A 14,431-nucleotide genomic window follows, 5' to 3' on the forward strand; every position below is an offset into this window, starting at 1 on the left:
TCCAACCGATCCAGCTCACAACATCTTTAAACAGCACGGCACAAAATACAATGTTAGGTACAAGACCAGTTATCATGAAAAACAAGACATATAAGGGGTAATTTACAGAGATCCCACACACAAGGACCACAGCACAGGGGCACAACAAAACAAGTTCTTGCAAAACAAAGTGCTGGCACAAATGGATATTGGGCTCCCTACAAGCTCTTGACTGGGTGTTAATTTTGGCATTTAACTCAAGCTCATAAATTATTATTACTATGAAGTTCCAGAATGGAGGGAACACAAGCAGCTCGATTGTATGCAAGTTTACAAGTTTATACTTGCCAAGTCTTGACCTCCATACAATGAATGCTTAACCACCACGTCAAAGCTTGGGGCTGTTAGTATAGCAACATTCTGACACGTTTCTAGGAGTCAGCAGTCATATGCCGATTTTTTACAGAACTGTGTTCTCATACTTGTCCATAATCAAATTGGATGCATATAACCCGGAGTCCATTCACCTCATGGCCAACGCGCGTTTCACCTTGGATGGCTTCGTCAGGGCATTGAGCAAGACTTGGCAAGTATAAACTTTTAAACTTGCATACAATCGAGCTGCTTGTGTTCCCTCCATTCTGGAACTTTGGATAATAAGCACATTGTTCTCTGCAGGAGCAGCCAAAGTCGTTACTTGTTACTGTGTAGCTGATCGCTACCGTGCTTCTTATCAGTAATAACAGTAACAGTTATGAATTGCCGTACTGTGACTTTGTTTCTCTTTCCAAGCTGAATGGCAGATAACAGGAGACTGTGATATACAAGCGCTGAAGATTAACCCGCTTATATCTGCTCTTAAATAAGGAATGCCTAAATAACCCAAGCCATCATACCTCTCAGTCCTTTTAAATAATTCGCTCTTGCTTCTAATTGCTGCTAGTAATTAAACTATTAAATATATATTTATATATGAATTGTTAAGTTGAAATTTATGTTGTGAATTTTTGCATTATATGTCATCTGCGTAATGAGTTTTGCACAAGTTTTTTGATACTTTATGTGAATTAATAAAAAACCTCAATTAATAAAAATGAACTCCAAAAATCATTGTATTAATTATAAACTTTATTTCAATAAGAAGTAAATTACAGAGTGCGACAAAAGGGACCATTTTTTGTTTAAACTTAATATTCTAATCTGTCCCACGCACCGCCTTAAAAGGCAAAGTAATCTTCAATGAATATTTAGTTGAGTGTGCTGCCATTCTTTCAAATAATTAGGGGGTGTGATCAGAAAATGGGCATGGTCAAAAAATTAACATGTTTTTCAAAATTACAAAAATTCAAATGAAAAAAATTCAGCAACTGTAACCTAGATCTCTTCTATTTGTTTCAGAGTTTACACACTATTATAAATGTTTTTAGCTTAGCTACGAGCAGAAAGCAAAATATCTTAAGTAATGAGGGCAAACATTACACTTTTTGTAACTGTGAATGTAACAGGGAGCTCCTTTCTGCAACATGGGGGTTGCACTTTTATTTATAACTTATGAAGATTAACTAATTAAGCATTGAGGCATGCTGGAGCAATGAAGCACTCAACAGAATTGGATACTGATTAAAGCCCTATTTCAATACTGGTTTCATCAATAGGGCTTGTGTTAAACATACACTATATTTATTATTATTTTAGTTAAGAGATATGTATGGTTCTTGTTATTTTGTGCACAGGGCAAATTCTGAAGTTGTTCATACAACTGCAATCAAAACAAATCACCCATCCACTGAGAAACCTTCTGTACAATGAGCTGCTTCTTATCTCGAAGCCAAAGAAGCTGGATTGTTTAGTGGATTTTTCCATTTGGTCCTTGTGCAGGAAGTAGACGTTGACCGGTGGCAGGCCAAGCTAAACAGGCACAGCCCCACCCCCGTGCACATGCCTGCAAGGTGACGACTGGGGGGGCTGGGTGATGATGCAGTAGGAGGACTAAGCACGACAAAGCACAGGATCGCACACAGTACCTGAGGGTACATTTTTTTGCAGAGAGCCCAGAACATTAAGCACTTGCACTTAGATACATTTGTAATCATTTAAGATAAAAATGTAAGCAAAGATACAATTGTAAGTAATAAGCAAGTCTCTTGGGAGAACTGAAACTAGCACCTTAAGAGCAGAGACACACACTGCTATTTCGGGAGATTAGTCGAACAGCGAAAAATGATTTCTTCTTCAGGCGACTAATCTTCCCGAACTGCCTTCCCGCCGGCTACAATGTAAATTGCCAGTGGGATGGCAATCGGATCGAAGCCATAAGTACAAAGTCCAATATGTGACAGCCAAGGGGTTAAACAAGGATCGTGGTCAAGATTCAGGCAGAAGATTCAGGGGTAGGCAGCAATGGATTGTGGTCAGGTACAAGGCAGAAGGTCAAAAGTTCAGTAATCAGCAAATACAGAATTTTAGAACACCCAGGAAAGACAAGAAGTGCAAACTATTTTTGGGCATAGAACTCAAGTCATGTCATTCCTTTTATTTTGAATCTTCACTCCGTTTTCAGAGTGATAATGTCACTTGCAAGGCTAAGTTCAATGACACTGGTGCGTGGCCCTGGGCGCATGCAATCTTGCAGCTCTGCAACGGAGTGCTCCTGACAGGAGTGTGGGATAAACTCTGTACTCAGCTTTATATTATACATAAAATAGACTATATAGAATCTTTATAGCAAATAACTAACTGATATACAACAGGAGGACAACAAAAATACTTTACAAGGCTGAGAGCATACGGAGCATTGGCTCTGCTGCTCTCAGTCTGCATTATTTTTGCAGGCAAGGGAAAGGGATCTGCTCCCTTCCCCAGCTCTGTTTATCTGCATTGAAAAGTACAGCTTCCACTTGATTACAGGAATACGAAGTGGAGGTTGGGTCACAAAACTCGAAAGCAGGCATTTTTGGGCTGACCTTCACTTCACTTTGTGTACCTCCACTAAACCGGAAGTTGAACTTTTCAGTGCAGATATATGAGCTGGGAAGGGCATTAAATCATTAAGCCACCACAAATCTTTGCTACTGATCTACTATAAAGAGTGGCTTTACCCACTTGATTTATTTACCTCTGGGCAATAATATTTTTCATCAAGACAAAAACAAGAGGTCCTTTCTACTCCACTCGTTATCAATATTTTAAGGACATTAACTCATTTTGTGCATTAAACTACTATAAACAAGAGCAGAGAGATTGTTTGACCATACTGTATATTGCAATATATTTAAGCTGGCCAACTATGTCAAAGTCATCCCTGGTGTGGCCAGTCCTACACTCACTTTCATCTGATTCATTAAAGGGGTAGTTTACCTTTAAGTTGACTTTTAGTTTGTTATAGAATAGCCAATTTTAAAGTAGAACTAAAATTTAACTAAAGCAGTAGGCTGGAAATAGTAAAGATCTGTGTCTACAAAGATGCCCTTGGAGCTGATTCACTGCACATGCTCTGTGCTGCCGTCACTTACTGAGCTTAGGGACTGACTCATATTATACAGTACACAGAATATAAATGTCACAATATAAGGCTAATTAGTAATTAATGCAGAAACTATACCGATTTTCCCCAGCCTGTCCAAGAATTATGCCCGGTGTTTGGAAAAGAGGTCGGCACCTCTCCAATATGCACATATAGAAGAAATTACCAAACACACCTGGCGAGTGTAGCAGGGCGAACCCCTGTGTGTTTAATTCACGTCAATGATGTAACGTTTCGAGTGGCGGACACCTTCGTCAGACATTGTTGTCGTCTGACAAAGGGGTCAGCCTCCAGAAACATTACATCATTGACGTGAAATAAACACGCAGGGGTTTGGTATGTTTGGTAATTTCTTCTATATGTGCATAATTAGTAATTAATACATATAATTACTACATGGCAGCACATAAACCAGTGCAACTAGCATCAGACTTTAAAAATCAGCCCTGTAGTACAGGCTTGATAATTTGCAACAACCCCTAAGCTTAGCTTCTCAACAGCTGCTCAGAGCCCACTGAGCATGTGAGTGTCGCAGACACATTTCAAGATGGTGACCCCCTGTGACAAGTTAAAAGTCCTGGATCATTGCTGCTATTGAGAAGCTGAAACTTTAGGCTGGTGCAATAAGTTCAGTATATAAAACATGGCATTTTTAGCCATATTAATTTTTGGGGTTTAGTTCTCCTTTAAGCAACTGTTGAATTGGTCTTCACTATTTATTTATTGTGTTTTAATTATCTGCCTTCTTCTTATGACTCTTCCAACTTTCCAATGGGGGTCACTATTCCCATCTAAAAATCAAATGCTCTGTAAGGCTATAAATGTGTCATTATTCTAGGAAAAGCATATTTAATGCGCACATTTCCTGTAAACCCCCCCCCAATGAATATCTTATCCAAGCTACAGTCAGAATGCCAGAAGTTTGTCTGGGGAGGTAAGCGTGCCAGGTTAAAAGCGAGAGTAGATAACCGTAGCAGACTTAGAGGGGGCTTGGGAATCCCAAACTTCCGGGCCTACTTTAAAGCATCCCAATTATTCCAGTTGGTAGAAAGATATATTCTAGATAGCTATCCACTTTGGACCGAACTAGAACAATTTTCTGTGGGAAACACCTTCCTTAGCAATTTACTATGGACGGGTGCTTCTACACATGCCACTTACTCCCCCACGGTGAACCACTACCTACAGGTCTGGAAGAATATCCGGGACAAATATCCTCTTATCTCCCCTCATCGCCCAGTACTATCCCTGTTAAATAACCCAGAGTTCCCCCCAAGCTGCGACAAGGGAGCTCTTTTGTGGTGGCGACAGAACAACTTCCATACCTTACACCGACTCACACAAGAGAAGATTTATTACTAACCAAACCTTAATTGACAGGTACCATACAACCACCTCTGAAACCTTTAGATATGCCCAGAATAGATACACCAATATTTTTTGCCAATAATGGGAAATAAATCACATGATCTACCTACTCCCATGGTTTTTGAGCGTTTATGCTTACATTCCCTTCCATACAAAGGAGCTGTTTCTAGAATATCGAAATGGTACCCATCAGCACCTTCAACATGTTTCAGCGGTTGTGGTCAGCTAGGTTCCCACTTACATGTGTGGTGGTCCTGTCCTGAAGCAGATCGATTCTGGATCTGCTGGTGTGGTGATTAAAGGACACTTGAGCAGCAGTTTTTCTGTGCTTCTTGGTATCATTACCCCTACACAATCCTTTTTTCCTGATTTAAGCTCTGGATGGGAGCAAGGGTGCAAGATACCTGAAATTCATTCAACTAAGGGCGATATTACACCAGTTTCTTTGACATTGATCGATTCTGGACTAGAGTCTTCACAATGATTACGAATGTCACATGGCTAGTATTAAAAATATTAATCTCCTTCAGAAGCATTACTCCATGGGAGAGTGGCAGGAGGCAACAAATATGTTAGGAAGTTAATAGGATGCATTTTTTCAGCAGACCATAGCTAAGGCTTGGAAAACATATTCACTTGACCTCCAGCAAGTTAAAACCAGGCTTGAGATTTATCTGGTGATGGAAAAACATACCATTGTAGCCAAGAGAGAACTATAATGGGTCCATGGATACCAAATTCATAAGATTCGGGATCCGTGGACCCATCATAGGGTGGTAACATAGGAATGCAATACTAGGTACAGAAAGAGATGAATTGACCGACTTGATTTTGTACTAGCCCATATATATGTATACGTATAACTTAATGAAGACTGCAAATACCCCCACGGATACAAATATTATTATGGTATTTTTTTAAGTTGGTTAATATTGTTTCTCTTTTTTTTCTTTTTCTTCTCCTTTTCTTTCTTTCTTACAATTTGCTATATTGACAAAGTTGCGCTACATTTTTTTTAACCAACTAATACAGTTGAAAAAGAAGACAGAATTGCTGTAAATCTTTTACTTCTTTTCCTGTATTAAAAAAAAGTGTCATTATTGCTACTTTTTATTACTCATCTTTCTATTCAGTCCCTCTCCTATTCATATTTCCCCATGTCAGAATTCTAAATTGAATATAAAAAGATCTGTTTGCTCTTTTGAAAAATGTATTTCAGTGCAGAATTCTACTGGAGCAGCACTATTAACGGAGGCGTTGTGAAAAAAAACATGTTTTCCCATGACAGTATCCCTTTAACTCAATGGTGAACAACCCCTTTAATAATTCTACTGCTTCATTATACATTTTACATAGGGACTACGATTCACCTTCAACTTGCTTGCTTTCAAGGTTAAAGCTCCCAAATGGTTGCCCTTTTATTGTCCACCACTTAGATCACCTGACTGTAGCTGGGAATGATGGGAGCTACAACATGGCCACTGCTCTTGTATAAACTATAGCAAAAAATGCAAAGTTGTGCTTGACACTACATTTTAAACCATTTGACGGGGGTGCAATGAGGCTGCGACCACAAAATTCAAAGACAAGCAGTCCTCTGCACTCAACCCATTATCAATATATTGAGGTACTAAAAAATGCCCTCCTCTTTGTCCATATTTTGCAATATTTTCAAGCTGTCAATCTATACCTTTAACATAGTAACAATCTGGTTTGGACTGGGCCGGCAGGACACCAGGAAAGAACCCGGTGGGCCCTGGCTGCCAAAAGGACCAGTCCAACACTGGTAACAGTATACTGTTTTACTTGAAAACCTGTGCTGCTATACCCTGTTCACTATAAATGGCATTAATAAATTCTTTACCAGAAACATGTATGCACAAGGCAAAAATTTCTACCTCAACAATTGTAATTAACATAAAAGAAGTAACAGATTGTAAGCTGACATGGCCATAAAGGCTGGGTTGCGGCTAGGGCATGACCTTGCATGTGAAGGGCATTTTTTTAAAGGTAAATTTTATTGATTTTAACAAACACAAACAGTCAAATACAATACAGTGTCTGGGTAGTATGGGGCCCCGTAATTACTAATGGCTGCACTAAACAAAATGGAAACTGCCTGCCAATGGTGGAGACAAGATGGTTTCCATTCATTTAAATGACAGAAAACACAGAAGAGGTATTGGAATTTCTCCACCAGCAGTGACATTTACCTTAGGACTACCAACATTTCCAAATTAAAAGTGCCCTAAGTGAGGTAAGTGGTACAAATACACTGGCTTAAATATTTTTTTTGCAAAGGTCTGTCTGGCATCAGTCATGGCCTTTTTACGGAATAGCTGCTAGGGGTGACTGGCAGAAAGGAGAATTTTGGCTTTGACCATTGGTTTTCTACTGGTTGGCATTAGCAGTCAAGTTGCACAAGTGCTTTCAGCCTTTGATTTCATTATCCAGCATGGACAGTTTGGTTTATGGACAACAGCAAACCATGGTTTAAATGACAAATAAGAGATATTGGGAGCATTACTTACACTCTTCATGTTCTTGCTGTTCAAATAATCCTTTATTTTAGTCAGTTTTACCATTCCCTTTGTCAGCCTGCATTAATCCTTTGTATCATAAGTTTGGTAAGTGCTGACCAATTGCAATTATTTAATGTATGTTTTACAAACAAAAAAATCAATAAAAAAAATTTACCTTTAAAAAAAAAAAGTCTTAACATGTTTTGTATGTATATCACTGTACTCCTAAAGGGGTACTCAAAGGGAGGGAGTGTTCAAAACAATGCCCCCTGGGCCAAACAATTGGATCACAGTGAAAATAATGAAGGCTTTGGGGGGAGGACCTCATCAACGAGCCAATGTGGTTCATTGCCAAATAGATTTCTGCCTAATTTGTAGCCATATATCAGTTGGGCAGGGTCATCATCAGACCCCATATACTGTATAGGCCAATAAGCTGGCCAGCGCTGTGAAATATGTTTTGGGCTATATAAATACATGTTAATAATAAAAAATAATAATTACATGGTCCATGTATGGTCACATTAAGACAAAATGCAATTTGTTTATACAATATATTATTGCAATACTCAGTATAGAGTAGAAAAGGACCAAATGCACAATTTTAAAATTATCTGAAAACTGTACTGTGAATACTGTACTCAACCAAATCAAATAATATACCAAACCCCCCCCCCAAGAGATTTCAAATAAACAAAAAGGTTAATCTTCATTGTTCCAGGCATTCCAGATTGGTTACCTGGGGCCTGTTAGGACCAAAATGTAACCCCTGTGCTACTTGCCATAACAGTATTTCGGGCAGGAATGAGTGCAGATTGGAGCCAACAGGTATGAAGCACAGTAGGGTACCCTGATATTTGGAAGGACACTTTTAGCAAAAACAAAGATTTGCCCAGCATGCTTAAAATGTATTAGTAGTGGGTGTGTCTTACATCTATTCAGTCAAACTTAAAAGGTTTTTTCAGTGCAGCTATTTTCAGATTGTTCACCAGAAATAAAAACTCTTTCAATTGTTGTTCATGTTTTATTTTTGACCAATTAAGTAAAAAAGAAAACAGGAGATACGTGGTACACTAATCTATTAGTATAATGGAAGAATACCATTTAATGGTGCAATAATCCGTACAGTATATGAGAAGGCCCTGATGAAGCAGCCAAGAGAAAACGGGCAACCAGTCTGAGTGATATATGGAGGCTGAGTATAGAGTGAGTGTATATGCCTGGAAAGGACTGTGAGGGGCAATGGATTAAGCCCATAGTCTGAATAAATTGTACAAGCAAGTAACCAAATACTCTCGTGGCTCATGGCTTATAGTAGGCTTGATGGGACACATTGAGACACTAATGCAGTAAGCACTGTAGGTGAATATTGCTAGTTTACCTGCATTATAAGCATACATGGTTAGAACAGACTTTGGAAGCAACTGGAACCTGTTTTCATTTACCCCACATGGAGCTTTCAAGCTACAGTGGAGATGTTGGGTGCACTCTGACATAATATTAGAGCTTCATATGACGTGAGAGTGCAACCTGCACGTGGTAGTCATTTTGTGGAAGGCACGTTTGAGACACAGTATATTGTCACTTGCTGGTTCTGGATTTGGAGAATGTTTGAAATTTAAACCTCCCCACTCACAAGTCATTTATGTATATACACCAAGTTATAAGCATATATGGAGATATGTTATTACTTGACTTGATAAGAGGTATGATTTGTATCGGTGATATATTCATCTGGATTGTTTTGGAGATTAAGTGCTATATTCATGCAAGTGGAATAACTGACACTTTGGAAATCACACTCATTGGCCCAATATGAGCACCAGCCTGAAGTAATGAACAACTATCTGCATTTGGTCTGAGGAGGGAGGGACATTGCTATAATCATTGTACTCTATTCTTTAAAAATCTCCAATTTTTTCTAGTCTGACTTTTAAAGGGGAAAATACATAGTGCAAAACAACTAGATTTTTTGGGGGGTTTATTAAGGTCAGATGAAAAATTTGGGGAAATTGTATTAATAAATGGGGGGGGGGAGTCCCTGCAAATTTGGTTTTCAGAAAAAAGGGGGAGTTTGATAAATAACCCCACAAGTGTGTTTACTATTGTGACCTCATGAGTGGGACACCTCTCAGAAGTCAGTTGTAAGTGTTGGATGGAATTTGTATATTTAATTGGTGGGAGATGCTTGTACAGATTATTGCACAATTATATGACATTTTCTCTTTTTTTCCAATAGAATTAGCGGTGCCTTCTATCTCCTTTTCTCTTTTTTGTTCTAATTTCTGCATTAAGAGCATCCTCTCTGGACTGAGGAGAACTGAAATTGCTACATTCTCTTTATTTTTGATAGTTTTCAAAAAATTTTAGGCTAGGCCGCGGTTTCTGCACTCTATCTTCTAATCCTTCATAATATAAATAATAAAGATAAGCATAAGAAAACAATAACAAACAACATACAAATGATAAACCTGCTACCACCATTACTAGAAAAAACTTTACCAAGCAAGAATGAGTTTTGCCAGGACAGATTACGCCTGCAGTTTACAGCGTACAGTATCCTGGTGGGTTGTATGACATTGACAAGTTGCTGCCACACATAACACGTCTTTCAAATTTCATGCGCTACATCAACCCTCACTGCAACTTAATTTCTTTACATGACAGTTATGCTTCCTCAAATATTCAAACCATAATAACAAACCAAAATAAACGAACACAACATTTAAAATATATACACCGTGTATTGCTATTGCCCACACAGATAAACAGAAAACACAAATAACATCTCGGCATCTCTTACAAAGTTGAAGGCATATACATAAATATTAGAGATTAGTATAAGAGTAATACATTAGCAATGTGTTAGATTTAGAGATACACAGTATAAAAAGTATAATAAAGCATGAAAAATAAATCTTCCCACAGGCCATCACCCAGTGGCTCTGCCTTCACTACATAAAGGCTCTTTAGGATCTTGTTACAGGTATATCAAGAGTTTAAAAACAGAATTTGCTCTTATTTACCCCACTTCAAAAACTATGCTCCTAAGGCAACCCAGAGAAACTGCGAGATTTCCTTTTCTGGCCGAACTACCGCGTAAATTCTATTTAATCTATTTCAATCCTCTTGATAAATCCAAACACCTATAATGTTGTCGTTTTCTTTTTAGTAATTAGGAGCCAATAGAATTCACCACAGCTTCGCAGCGCAGAACCAGGTAAACTTCCCAGCTTTTATAACTTTACCGCTATTTAAAAGATGTATTGCGTAAACTATGTTCTATCTTCTCTGTAAACCTCATTGATTTAGCCCAAAACAGTCACCAACAAGTGCCATAACCATAACTCTTGTGATCTGCTGAGCTCTGGCCTTTAATCTTTGACAGAGGTTACCCAGTTTATATGTCCAGACACAAACACGAGAAGCGTCTAATCTTTTACTTCATTTTTGGCCGTTCACTGTACATGTTGTACGTCCAATTAGGTTTCAAAGAAGATACACTATGAACCATCAAAAATGCAGGCCACCACCTTAAGTCGATTCACAGAACCATGGCTGGATACGCAAGCACCTATGGCCAACTTGGGCATCTGCCGTCCTCACGAGGGAAGAAAAACCTCATGGTAAAGACAAAAACATGCCCTCTTACCTGTCACTGCTACTTAACCATGAAAGGACAGGCACCCTTGTGACTTAGAACACAGATGAGATGGAACCAGTGCAAAACAGGTGGCCTCGCCCACCAAAACACTGACTTGACACGCTCTCAACGCACTGAGCTCTCTCATCCTGCAAAAACTGGTTTCTGTATGCAATTCGAATAGTACACTAGATCCATCGATTAAGTATTAGATGAGCATGAAGTAGTCATAACTCACCAAGTGGAGGAAGGGCATTTGCTCTTCTGCCTCAGTTTGCAAAACAAAATGTCCTGCCTTCGTGCCAGGGGCCTTAATGTGTACGGTACGCTTACCGCAATAGCCATTGATTGCTGCCACTTGATGCTTTGGGACCTTGAAAATTCATCACACCTAGTGATTTAATAACAATTCTCCTACGGTACCTTCTCGGGCGCTTTCTGTTCCTTCCTTCTTCCTGATATCACTGAACAGTCTTCCTAGCCAACTTTGTTCACAAGCCAGCAGCCTGCAATAGGGAGGTTAAAAAAAAAGATTAGCACAAAAAATAAATACTCACTATGGTAGAGGGACGAATTAATCTATTAAAAAAAGCATCATCTCGCATATAACAAATAAGGCACCAACCAATCAAAATGTTCACTTGTACTACACTAACAGAACTATCCTGTGCTTATTCTTTCCTCCATTGCGTAACTTGGAATCTTATTTTATGCCACCCCCCCTATATTCAGTGAACATACCCATCTTCCAACCTAAAGAAACAAATTGAAGAAACAGGTGGAAAACGTGCTGTACAGAGCAGCACACACACCGAACTCACTTTTAGTTATACCCTGACACGATTTTATGATTTATAAAAGAACGCTGACAGAGTTATAAACAATGTCTCTTTCTGAAAGATGTGTGCTTTTCTTTAAAAAGGTAAGACAACTAACGGATACAATTATAACAACCAAATCGCCACTTGCTGTTCCAAAGTACAAAGCCCCACCATCAAACACATACCTACTGCTACTTTAAATAGAACAACCAGCCATTTTCTTCATTCTCACCTGTATATCATGCATATCTGAAGTTCATAATTAGGAAAATATCAAAATGAAGTCGAACTACGACTGGTAAAAGCTTCATGAGAAGTAAAACTGACAGTAATTAGGGATATTCATAACTATGCTACCAAATATTCCTAAGCCGTAAAATAGGTAAACGTTTTGTAGCCTGACCCTTCCCGCGGTTAAATAACTTATCATCGAAGATAGTATCATACACAAGTTACTCCGTCACAACCAACAAGAATCCAGAACACTAGAAACAAAACACTAACATGCTCTGCTGAATACGAATAAGACCCACAGATAATCGATTTCCTCCTATCCCAATGCAAATAACTAAGCCATCACTATCCTACAAACACACTGGCCACCCTATAGATACTCAAAGTCACATTACTGCAGACAAGTAGCAACCTTATACCCAGTAACACATAATATAACACCACCACAACAAAGGAGAAAATTTACCAACCTGACCATTCATTCCGCGTATCTCACTTTCCTGCCATTAACTGGCGTAAAGGTACGATCTTATCAAAATGCCAGATACTAAGCCAGACCGCACCATAACCAAAAAGACAAGCAATCACATCCATAAATTGCCTGCCTTCCAAATCGAACCGTCATCAATTAACTGCCTAGGCACGTTCATACCAGAATTCCGGCACGCATTAAGTTAAAACTAAAAATTAGCCCTTCCTTAGTTAAGTAATCAAGCCTGCATATAGCCAGACCAATCACAAAACGTCAAGTCCTTCCAACTGATTTCCCCTGTCCAACGCCGACCAAATTAGACTTGTCACAATATCCACAACAAAAACCTGGTGCTGAAACCTTGCAAAGCTATTTTTTATCGTTACCAATATAAGTATCACTTCTCCAATACCCTTTTTCTATATGTTTGTTTCATATTATTTGTTAATCTCTATAACTGATGTGCGAAAAAGCATCATCACCTCCCTCGCCAGTATTGGGCATCCAATCTAAGACCAATCTGCCTGAGAACTAAGCAAAAAACATCAGCAAAAGCAAAAAGTCATAATCCTTCTGTACTCCTCATTCCAACTGAAATAAACTGTCATATGATCAGCCAATAGACAATATCGTGGGCATGCGCTGAGCTCAAGAGGGCTAGATGCCCAGTTGGGTCAAGTGCTGTACTCGCACGTGCGCAGAGACAGTTGCTTACCCTTTGTCAAACACAACTGGCACCCCACTATTACTTTCTTCCTCATGACCAACTGCAAATAACTGTTCCATATTGCATCAGCAAACAAAGCAAATCGGGGGGCGTGGCTTTCAAGAGGCGCCTATGCGCATTGGTTCAGTGTAACTGCACCGTGGGCAGAGACAGTTACTACCTTGTAAAAACCGGCACTCGCATTACTCCTACACCTCATGCCAACCTAAATATTGTAAACACTTAGCACCGGCATTAATCCTTGGTCCCATGTGCAGCAATAACACAGTGAAGACATTTCCACACATGCGGGAGAAATGGACTCGCCTGACACTAATTCGGACAATCTAAACCGACACCCACACACCTTCTACACGGCCTGTTACTAACCCACAAACCCCGAACCACCCCACGAAGATGGCAACGATTCCTAACCCCATACAACCTCGCAGCCCGACTGTGAATTATAAGAGATCAAGACTTTCAGTATCACGATTTAGTCGCCTCAACTAAATGCCAACTCATGAAACATGCAGCCAGTGCCAAAACCACAGCTTAATATGCAAAAGCATATTCAGCTTGCCTGTCCTATTCAGTGGCTGACATATGCAAACAATTAGTACTCACCTCTGCTAGACGAAGCCATCACAGGGCTTTTTGGCTGCTACAGTACTAAAGGGAGCACCCTGCTATGCAAGCATTCACCCTTACTCCAGCAAGGTTCCTAAGCTAATCGTGTGGGACGGAGCACACAGACAATATGCGAAAACAGCTGACTGCTACACCCCAAAACTGCCATACCTCTTGTTCACGCAAAAACACCGACCACCTTACAGGCAACATGTCTCACAACAAACATCGCGATGCCGTTCATTCGCTTGCGCTCCGGCGAGCCCCAATAGAAAACTGGGGCGTGCGCTTCCACATGCGGCAGACCGTCCCCGATAGCAGTACTATAGCCGGAACAATGTCAAATCACGAGATCCCTAAGTCTCACATACCTAACCCACTAGCGAGCACTCTTCAGAACATTACAACTACCTCTAGCATCTAACTTAATATAGCTACTTACTTGACCCCCCCACCATGGGAAAAGGTAACAAAATAGATGTCTGAGGTCTGAAAAACATCGCAACGCAGCAACTCTTAAGAGAACGATCCAC

This window comes from Xenopus laevis, chromosome 6S, assembly GCF_017654675.1.
Source record: "Xenopus laevis strain J_2021 chromosome 6S, Xenopus_laevis_v10.1, whole genome shotgun sequence".
Lineage (NCBI taxonomy): Eukaryota > Metazoa > Chordata > Amphibia > Anura > Pipidae > Xenopus > Xenopus laevis.